Raw genomic sequence first — 10,332 nt, 5'->3', positions numbered from 1 at the left:
GTTTAAACTATCAAGAAAATAAAACAAGTTAATTATAATACGATTAAAACAAAGAATTAACAATGATAAGATGCACCTGCGATGGGATAAACAAAATAAATAGGTAGATAAATAAAAAGGATAATTAACAAAGTGCATGTGAATTTCCGTATACAATGTAATGATTAACAAAGTGCATGAAATTGCATGTATGTACGTATAAAAACCAAGGCAGTGTGAATAGTCATAGCATGTATGATGTATGTACTTATAAAATTGCGGCATCATTATGAAACAAAATTTCGGTATTAATTTTTTCGTTCTTAACAAACTGTATATGTCTATGCGAATAAAATTTAAACTAGGAGGTCTTACCAAGTTCTTACCGTTTCGGTGAACAAAATATCAATTAGGGTTAGAGGCTCGTGCTGATAACGTGTTATGAATAAAAGAGAGTTGTGAGAGAATAGAGAGAGCAGAAAAGGTATTCAGCTTTATTCATATGAAGGGTATATATAGTAGGAGAGTACATATGTAATATGGTAATAAAATATCTCCTAAAGATACGGTAATATATGGACATCCATATAATATCTCTAGATATTTTCGTAACATATATATATATATATATATATATATATATATATATATATATATATATATATATATATATATATATATATATATATATATATATATATATATATATATATAGAATGAAACAGAGATTACAAAAGATTCAACCTGTATTAATACATGACATTAACACAGATTTGATCCCTAACAAAAAGAAATCAAACAAATACAAATTTTAATCTTTAGAAACCTGAAATACTCCATTTCTGGAACCAGGCCCTATCATTCCTACTAATACTCAGTCCTACATCAGAATCATTCAGCCGAAGCTTGAGCCTGATTCTTCTTTTCACCTCCTCTTTGATTAACTCAGTCAGATTTGAAGCCTTATTAGCACACCATTCACCCTAGCATTGTTCCTTTGGCTCCAAATATGGTAGTAGTAGGTAGTCCCGAGGAGTATATGCACCAACTTCTTCAGTTCTGCCCCTGCTCCATGAGAGGATCCCACGGCAGTGACAACATTTATCTTAAACCCACACCACCATTCCACAACAGTCATAATCTGTCTACTATAGAGTGTAGATACCTCATTTCTGCACCTCCCGCCAACCACCCAATGATGATTGGGCCGCATGTTTGATACGCGGAATGATTTTATGACAGTTCGTAAGTTCATCGACAAGTGATAACTCAAACACTCGAGTCAACCTCATGGTCGTCATTTACGTGCCGATACAGTCGTTTTGACAGTAATTAGAGTTCATTTGGAGTTTGGGTCAAAAAACGCTTCATTTTCTAAGAAACCGTTTAAATGCTGTGTCGGAATGTTCCCGAAAGTTCTAGAATTCTCTGGATATTTATTCCTAATTTATTTTAATATCTTTAAGGAAAATATTGTGTTTCACGGAATGAGGAAGTGTATAACTACCGAAATTCCATAAAAAAACGCGGAAATCTTTCTTGCTGACGAGAAAACCTCTGGGGAAATGACGCAGCAGGTGCCGCGCCTCTTCCAAGGGTCGCAGTGGCTGCTGCGCCTCTTCCCCAGCCTTCTTTTCACGCTTTCCGAAATATTTCTATGATTTGTTTCTGTATCCGTGCCATACCTAAACTCCTTCGTGTGTTTAGTATAAATAGAGACCTTCGTCCTCCATATTTGGTACGCAAGTGTCCGCCCTTCTCTTCTCTCTTTGTATTCTAGACCGCGCTTTTGCTTTCGATGCCTACGTGCTTGATCAATCAACTATGTAAGCTCAGATCATTCTGAGTCCCAGTCACGTTGCATAGACCGACCAATTTGACCAACTCCACTTAAACAATCTAATCAATCTTTTAAATCCTTCAACAAGGGCACTTTCATATTCGCATATTCGAGTCGAGCAATCACTAAACGATAACTTAGTCAATCTTGTTTCGTCAAACATGTAAGTCTGAGGGTGTAAAAACCTATTTTATTTATTGTACTTTTATTTCGTATCATTAATGTAAGGTTTATATCATAAGCACACTCAAAACCGTCTATAAAAACCATCTTTTTAATCATATTTGCAAAACAGCGGAGATCTGACGTCAAGAAGAAACGCAGCAGCAGCTGCGCCTCTTTGAAGAGTCGCAGTACATGCTGCGCGTCTTCCTGAGGCTGCCACTACTCCTGCTCTTCTTCCTCTTCCACGATCTTCTGCAACTTTTTATTTTTCTTATTTTCTTTCGTTTTATTTCGTTCATATCAGTTCATAATTGTGTCTAACTAATTCTTTTAAAATTATAACAACCTAAATCCCTTATAATTCGATATTTGCGGGTTTTCGTCATCTATTCCAAACCCGGATTTCAGAGGCTCGATTCGTCCATATCCAGTCTCTGGAATTAGTCTTTTGTATATAATTTTCTTTAATTTCAATTTATTTATTCAATTTCGTTTTCGAGTTCGAAGTTTATTCCTTTATTAAATCTGACACGAATCCATCGTGTAACTATGTAAACCATTGTAAATTCTCACCTTTAATTCGTTTTATGACAATATTAGGATGCATGTAATCTGTTAAATTACTTCTAATTGAGTCTAATATCTAAAATCGGCCTTAAATTCACCAACGAATATTAACAATCCACGGTTCTGACTTCCCAGACAGAGCCCAACTGGAGAACAGACGCAAGAAGTGTTGCGCCTCTTCTAGAGGACGCAGCAGATGATGCGCCTGTTCTGGGTTAGCTTCCGTCTCTGAATACTTTCTCGCCTTGACGTAGTTCCTAATTACGTATTTAAGTCAACTATTATTCGTATTACCACTTCTAATCAGACGTATTTTCATACCTTTTGTTCTAATTTTTTATTTCTTTTATTTTCTTCTTCAAAATCTCGTTTTGAGCGTGCTTTTGACGTAAATCATTGTAATCATTGCAATTATTATTATTATTGCAATTAATTTTATTATTTATGTATGATTTATTTACTTGGTTTCCACATGTAATTTAATCTAACATCTACTTTGACCCAAATTGCCTACTAAAAACCGTGTTTACCGACTTAGTTAATCTCACATGCTAGGATTAATCCGTGTCTGTTGCATTGTATGAATTACATCAACAACATATCAAATATGAACAACTTCCCTAATCATTAGTAGAGACCACTATCGAGGCGGGCGGGATTAGGTGTTCGATTAAAGAGCTTTCTAATACGTACCCTCACCCCTTACTCCAAATCTCTGTGAACATCCGTGTTCATTGGCATCCACGAGAGTCATTCTAGACATAGAATGCTAAGGATAACGAGTTCTTAGTGTTCATGTCACTACTTTGTGTCTTGACATGGCACGAGGTATTCGAACGGTTCCAATTTCCCATAAAAATTGGTGGCAACTCCACAAATGCAGGCTCATTAAAGCCCCTTTCGCGCGCGTCACTGGTGATCCATGTCCACATAAAGACACTCAAAGAACAGGTGCTCCTGGGTTTCAGGGTCCCTGTCACAGATGCAACATCTGTTGTCAGGGCAACACCTGATGTGACCATAATTAGAGCATATTTAGTCCTCGAATTAGCCTTGTTCCCATGCTTTTTAGTGCATATTTGGGCCATTTATTGTCTTTAATTCTTTGTTTTGCATTTTCTTTGAGGTTTTGTGTCCTTGGTAGGAAAGGAGTGCAAACCTTGCATTTTCATGGCAAAACGAGACTAAATTGACTGAATTCAATGACCAAGCATCAATGAGAGACAAGATTAGAAGGCCTTTGTACATACTATAGTAGATGGACGATGATGAGGAAAGATCCTTGCATCCCCGAGGAAATCCCCAAGGATTTTATGAAGAAAAGGGAAGAAAAGAAGAAGAAATGTGACTGTCCAGCAATCCGTGTGGATTGTCCTGAAGACGCCCGTCCTCCACCTCCACAATCCGAGCGTCTTCACTCCAAGACGCCCGGGCAGCAACCCCAGAAGACGCCCGTCTTCTCCCCAAGACGCCCGGGCAGAGACTCTCGAATCCGGCCGTCCCGTGCCTAAGACGCACAGATTCCAAGTAGCACAACTTCGTTTCTTCAAGCTTCAAGAAAGATGCCCATCCTTCCAAAAATACCGGCGTTTCCCTAAGTAGGGACTTAATCGTCATTTAAGCCCTTAGTTAACCCTAATTCCTACACCTAATCCCCACTATAAATACCCCATTAGTCTAATTAGAAGAGCATGTTCTTCTTAGCAATCTCTAGTGTAGTTAATATCAATCAAATCTCTCTTTAATTTTGTAATCAACAGTAAATCAAGTTTTAATACAAGTTTTATTTCCTTAATCTCTCTTTTGTTCATCCTTTATTTTGGGTAATTGAAGATTATTTGGGTTATTATTGGGAGATTGACAACCTCTCAATTAAGCATCAAGTACTTCTTTTATTCTTTGCTTTATTATTGGAATCATTAGTAGGTATAATACTCTTAATCCCTTTTTAATTATTGCTAATTACTTTCATTTATTCATCATGTTTCACTTTGGTGGTATGATTGACAACCTTGCTAGCATGTTCAACATGATAATGAGTGAGTAGTTCCATAGCTAGGGTTAATGGGTAATTAGGGGAAACCAATATGGGGAATGATTCATGCTTAAATTAATATGCTTTGATGGTTTATTTGCTTGCTTATTATGATCTCAACTCATGCACATGTTATGTTTGATGAAATGCGAGCCTATGAATCCTTGTATTTTTTACCCATCACCTATCTTTTCAATGAGACTTGTAAGACATAAACCAACTCGAGTCTCATTAAACCATGCATGTTGTTGAGTAGGGAAGACTAAGTCGACTTGTAGGTGTTGTACAATCTAATCGATTGCTCCAGGGACCCAAACTTTCCTAGGATTGTAAGATATAACCCAACTCAATCCATCACAACAATAATTGCTTGCTTATAATTTGAGAACATGTTTGTATGATCAATTCCCATGAATCCCCTATGACCCCATGATACCCTAGTGCTTTTTATCAATTGTTTACAACCCTTTTTAATTCATCTTGCGTATTTACTTTCATTACTATTTAGTTTAGTGACCTTCTACATCAACCCAAATTGTGACACCCCTAAGACACCAATAGAAATCTCATCTCAATTCCCGTCCCTTGGTATCCGACCTTTACTTACCTCTTTACTAATTGTAGAGTTGTTTGTGAAGCTATAAATTGTGTTTTGGTCTAGGTGCTCCTAACGACAAGTTACTTAAAAGATTTAGTCTGACCAACACCCAAACTGGTATAACTTGTTTTGACATTCAGTCCATGATTCAGAATAATCCATGTGATCATGGAATGCTTAGGATAATTCCATTTGTTCCAGGCAATCTGAAACGAATCCTTCTTAGGTTGTTTAGGTCTCAACCAGGCATACCTATCTTTGATGGTTTATCCTTTAGTAGTTACTACCCATTGATTGTTGTGATAACCCTCCTTCATAATATCTTTAATCTTACAAATATTCTTCCAAGACCAAGCAGCATCTACATTTGAAATGTAGCTATGCCAAAAATGTGAAATTGTTAAAAAAAGATATTTAACAGACTGTAACAACCCGGATTATATAACAAAGGAAAAACGTACTATAAAAGAATAATCAGAGTATAACACTGATAAAATGGTCAAGGTGGCGGAAACACCTGACCAATCTGGTTCGCTACTAAAACCAAAACCAAACTATTACATTATTCAAGGTTCTCAAACATAAAAGCAAACTCCTAATTTATTATTTATCTCGCCCCTCGATGCATCCCAAACAACATCTTCCAAACAGCGACGAGCATTCAACCTGAGAATGGGGGTCGACAATCAGTCGGGAGTAACTAGATGCTCTCCCAGTCATGTTTACAACAATTATATATAACTAACAATCAATAACAACTGAAATGCAAAACCAGTAAACATGTGAGACCATCTGTACTCACGAAAACCCGACAATGACTTGCCATTAAACGATAACATAGTAAGACAAACTTATGATGTGATGACAACTCCAAATGAAACATGTGACGACACGGGATAACGTAAACCATATTATGACCATGTGTAACCATAGAAGCAACATAACCACAATACATGTGACCAATCCAGACCACCAAGCACATTGTATAGAATGAACGCCGTTAGAGCGATTAACGAACTGCCTCTAACTAATGGAGCGATTAACGAACTACCTCCATTCAATGGTATGGGCCGATTAACGAACTGCACCCACAGTGGACTAATTAACGAACTGCATCCACACTATGTATAGCGGATAAGCACTGCCTATATACCTAAGACTTGGCCAGACCTCTCGGTGAAATAACTGTACACCGAATGGCACTCGGGGAACAGAGCGATTAACGAACTTCCTCTGCTAACACCCCCCCCCCCCCCCGACCATAGACCATAACAATCATCTCTGAAGGGTAGCGTTTGTTCATTCCGATAGTATATAATTTAGACTACCGTCATCTATACACCAGCCAACCAACAAATGCACAGTATAACCGTCTGTACCAAAAATGCATGAACAACATCATGACACAACTAATAGGACAGTTCAACCGACTGTACAACTTATCATGTGAATAGAGTAACCAACGACTCATGCAAACACAATGTTATACCACAATTGATTACAACTTTACATACGAAACAAGCACTAATGATCAAAGTTATAGTAACGTTAACCATAACATGAACTGTAAACGTGAGGTTATACTAGCCTCGACTATAACTTCAATAAATATCTTTGAAGTTATAGTAACCTCAACCATAACCTTGACACGAAACTCAAAGTTATACTAGCATCAACCATAACCTTGAGCCATAATCCCAGGGTTACGTTAGTCTCAGCTATAACCTTAACTCGTACTTCAATGTTATAGTAGATTCAGCTATAACCTGTATTCATATTTCCAAGGTTATACCTCAAACAGCCATAACTAGAGTAGTGACCCAAAGTTGTACTTACTGCAGCTATAACACTCGAATCATCATCAAGGTTGACACGGCTGTCGCAACCCTATCAAAAATAAAACCAATTGGCTCTACTAATGCAGCAGAGGTAAGTCAGGTATCGTATATGTAGGAAATATCGGTATACTTCCTTTAAGAAATTACGGATTATAACGTAATTATAATTATGAATACTAGTCATAAATGAAATTGCATAAACAAAATAGTAGAGATTAAGAAACAACCTTCGGTCCTAGCAATAAGGCCTAAGAACAATATCGAAGTCGATATTCGCCTAATCGTTGCACCCAAGATGATATGAGAAATGCCCTTTTGTTCTTGCTAAAATCGATCCCCAAATTATCTAATTAATTTAGGGTTTTTTGTGATTTTTGATGAGAGGAAAAATTAGGTCAAAAGAATCAGAAAATGATCTAACCTATACTCCCTCTTTAAACCGTGAAAGAGGAGTCATTAGGGGAGATTTTTTTTCTTCTTTTTTTTCGGTCAAACTACCAACCAAAACTAAGGAGAAATATCTTCTTATTTTTGAGTAGTTATCAAAATGTATATTATGTGCACATTTTATTAATTATCATATATGTTGTCCCGTTTTAATAAGTCCATACATAACAGATTGTAGTCAATTTATTAAATCCAGCCTGACAACATTTATTATAATAATCTCGTATAATATATACTTTAATTATAATTATTGCATATTTATAATTTGCTAATTGAATATAACTGGTTACGTTTAATCACGTATTAACATCTTAATTCGTTCAAGCTAACATTATATACATTAATTAAATATAACTGTTTATATTCAATTTACGAATTGACAGTTAATTCGTCTCTGCTAATATTATTTAATTATATTAAATAATCGTCTCATCATCACATTGACTAACTGTTTAGTCAAATACTTGGACTAACCTTTTAGTCAGGCATCAACATGATTATATTTTCATACAATCACATCTCTCAAACACATCCTTTAGGTGTGACTTTTAGGGACCAGTTGATCACCGCCATCAGTATGATAATAACGTCAAACTTTCTAGCAAGCCAACCGTTATTAAGTAATCGTTAATCAACTGATAAAATACGAAGTATACCCTTGTGATCCTATAAAAGATTTATAAATGTTATCACACTAATTGTGGAGGACACAAGCTCCAACAAACTCCCACTTGTCCTCACAAGTGTATGTGCGATAACCGATTCTCATATCCTAAAATTTCTCCCACTCAATGTAAAACAATTTGCAAAATCCGTATTCACAAAGGTCGTATTTTACAAGTGATCAATATCAAGAGTGGTTTCCCCGATTAGAGAGTAACTTAACTGATAAACGAATCATCATTCGAGCATGGCCATGCATTTCAGTTACAACTTATCGAGTGGCCCTGAGAAATAACTAAACCTGATAAAGGTTGGATATTTTCTTCAACTTGAATCCTGCAGATGTAAGCACAGTATGAAATGACCCAGAAAAAATCTACTTAGTCTCCTGTTACGGCAGACCATGAGAAAGAAACCAAAGTTACCCAAAAACTGCCTTAATCTCAAGAGACAGTTGATAGTCAAAAGAATCGACTCTAAGAACACAATGGACGTCCAATCCACGACCTGGCACCGAATGTTTAAACATTTAGGACTCCATTACGTTGTCACAATTTGTCCTACGAGGTATCGTTATAACTCGCATCTGTGATCGATCAACCAACTGTTTGACTTATGGCTCATGTAGGCGATTACGGACCAAAACAAATATAATGTAATTCAGTTCACTTTGTGGCGTTCAATGTTGTCAGTACAATCCACATGAAAAACAAAATATGAAATAAAACGATGAAGTTATAAATAGTATATGAAAAAGATAATGTGTCAAATCCATAATCAACTACTACAACTCAGGAACACGTTTAATTCCCATGGAAATAACGTGCCCTTCATGCTTATCATAATTGAACGGTTTAGTGAGGGGATCCGCGATGTTGTCATCCAAAGCTATCTTGTCAATCACTATCTTCTCTTGCTCCACGTAATCACGAATAAAGTGAGCTTTCCGATGTACATGTCTAGACTTGTTGCTAGACTTAGGCTCCTTAGCCTGGAAGATGGCACCTCTATTGTCACAATAGATGGTGATTGGGTCATTCGAACTAGGAACTATCGTAAATCCTTGTAAGAATTGACGCATCCATATAGCTTGCTTTGCTGCTTCCGAAGCGGCATAGTACTCTGATTCAGTAGTAGAATCTACTACAACATCCTGTTTGGAACTCTTCCAGCTGACCGCAGCACCATTAAGAGTGAAGACAAACCCGGACTGAGATTTTGAATCATCTCGATCCGTTTGGAAGCTAGCATCTGCGTAACCGATTGCGCATAGCTTAGTATCTCCTCCATAAGTCAATACCCTATCCTTAGTCCTCCTTAGGTACTTAAGGATGTTTTTAACAGCTATCCAGTGTGTTTCACCTGGATTCTTTTGGTACCAAACACTACTAAGTTCATCAACCCTTTTGCAAGAGAAGGTGAGGAGAACCCAACACAAAATACAACACAAAATCAACCCACAATGCCTAAGTTTTCATGACATTCCGTACCCACCGAGGAGAAACTACCCAATGGTACTCCCACACCACAACATCTAACGGGAAATTTCATTGCTAAATCCGCATTTATCCAATTAGTCGAAAGAAGCCAATTTGGGGGGATGCCTAGTGAAGACCCTCACTCTCATATGGAGGCTTTTTGCGATTATTGTGATCCGATTTCTCAAACCGGTGTAACTCAAGACCAAATTCGATGGGTCTTATTTCCTTTTTCTCTAATTGGCACCGCGAAACAATGGTTGAAGAGCCTTGATAAGGCCACTCTCAGTATTGATTCTTGGAAGAAGTTGGCTCTAGCTTTCTACAAAAAGTTCTACCCACCGGAAAAGACTAACATGCTAAGAGCTCAAATTACAGGTTTTAAGCAAAGGGATGAAGTATCTTTGTATGAAGCTTGGGAGCGGTTCAAAGGAATTTGTCGCTCATGTCCTCACTATGGACTTAGCGAGTGGTTCTTGGTACAACAATTTTGGAACGGTCTATATGAAGATTCAAGGAATGTTCTCAACATGGGATCAAATGGAATGTTCACCGAAGTTGATGACAATCAAACTTGGAACAAAATTGAGGAAATGACAGTCCATAACTCACAATATAGTAGACCTCGCAAGGCTACTAGAGGAGGAAAGCATAAAGTGGACTCCGTTACTCAATTGGGTGCTCAACATAGTGCTCACATTGATACCATCAATTTGAAGTTT

The 10,332-nt window shown here is 37.1% G+C and overlaps 1 non-coding gene across 1 annotated transcript; it reads right to left on the bottom strand.

Annotated features, from left to right (window-relative positions):
- Positions 1–9,966: 9,966 nt before the first annotated feature.
- Positions 9,967–10,073, bottom strand: LOC141644704 (small nucleolar RNA R71). Its single transcript, XR_012544315.1, has one exon. It is a non-coding gene; the product is annotated as a small nucleolar RNA R71 (small nucleolar RNA).
- Between the last annotated feature and the right edge of the window lie 259 nt (positions 10,074–10,332).

This window comes from Silene latifolia, chromosome 2, assembly GCF_048544455.1.
Source record: "Silene latifolia isolate original U9 population chromosome 2, ASM4854445v1, whole genome shotgun sequence".
Lineage (NCBI taxonomy): Eukaryota > Viridiplantae > Streptophyta > Magnoliopsida > Caryophyllales > Caryophyllaceae > Silene > Silene latifolia.
Note: the sequence above shows the minus strand (reverse complement) of the source record. Positions and strands in the feature narration are given on the sequence as shown.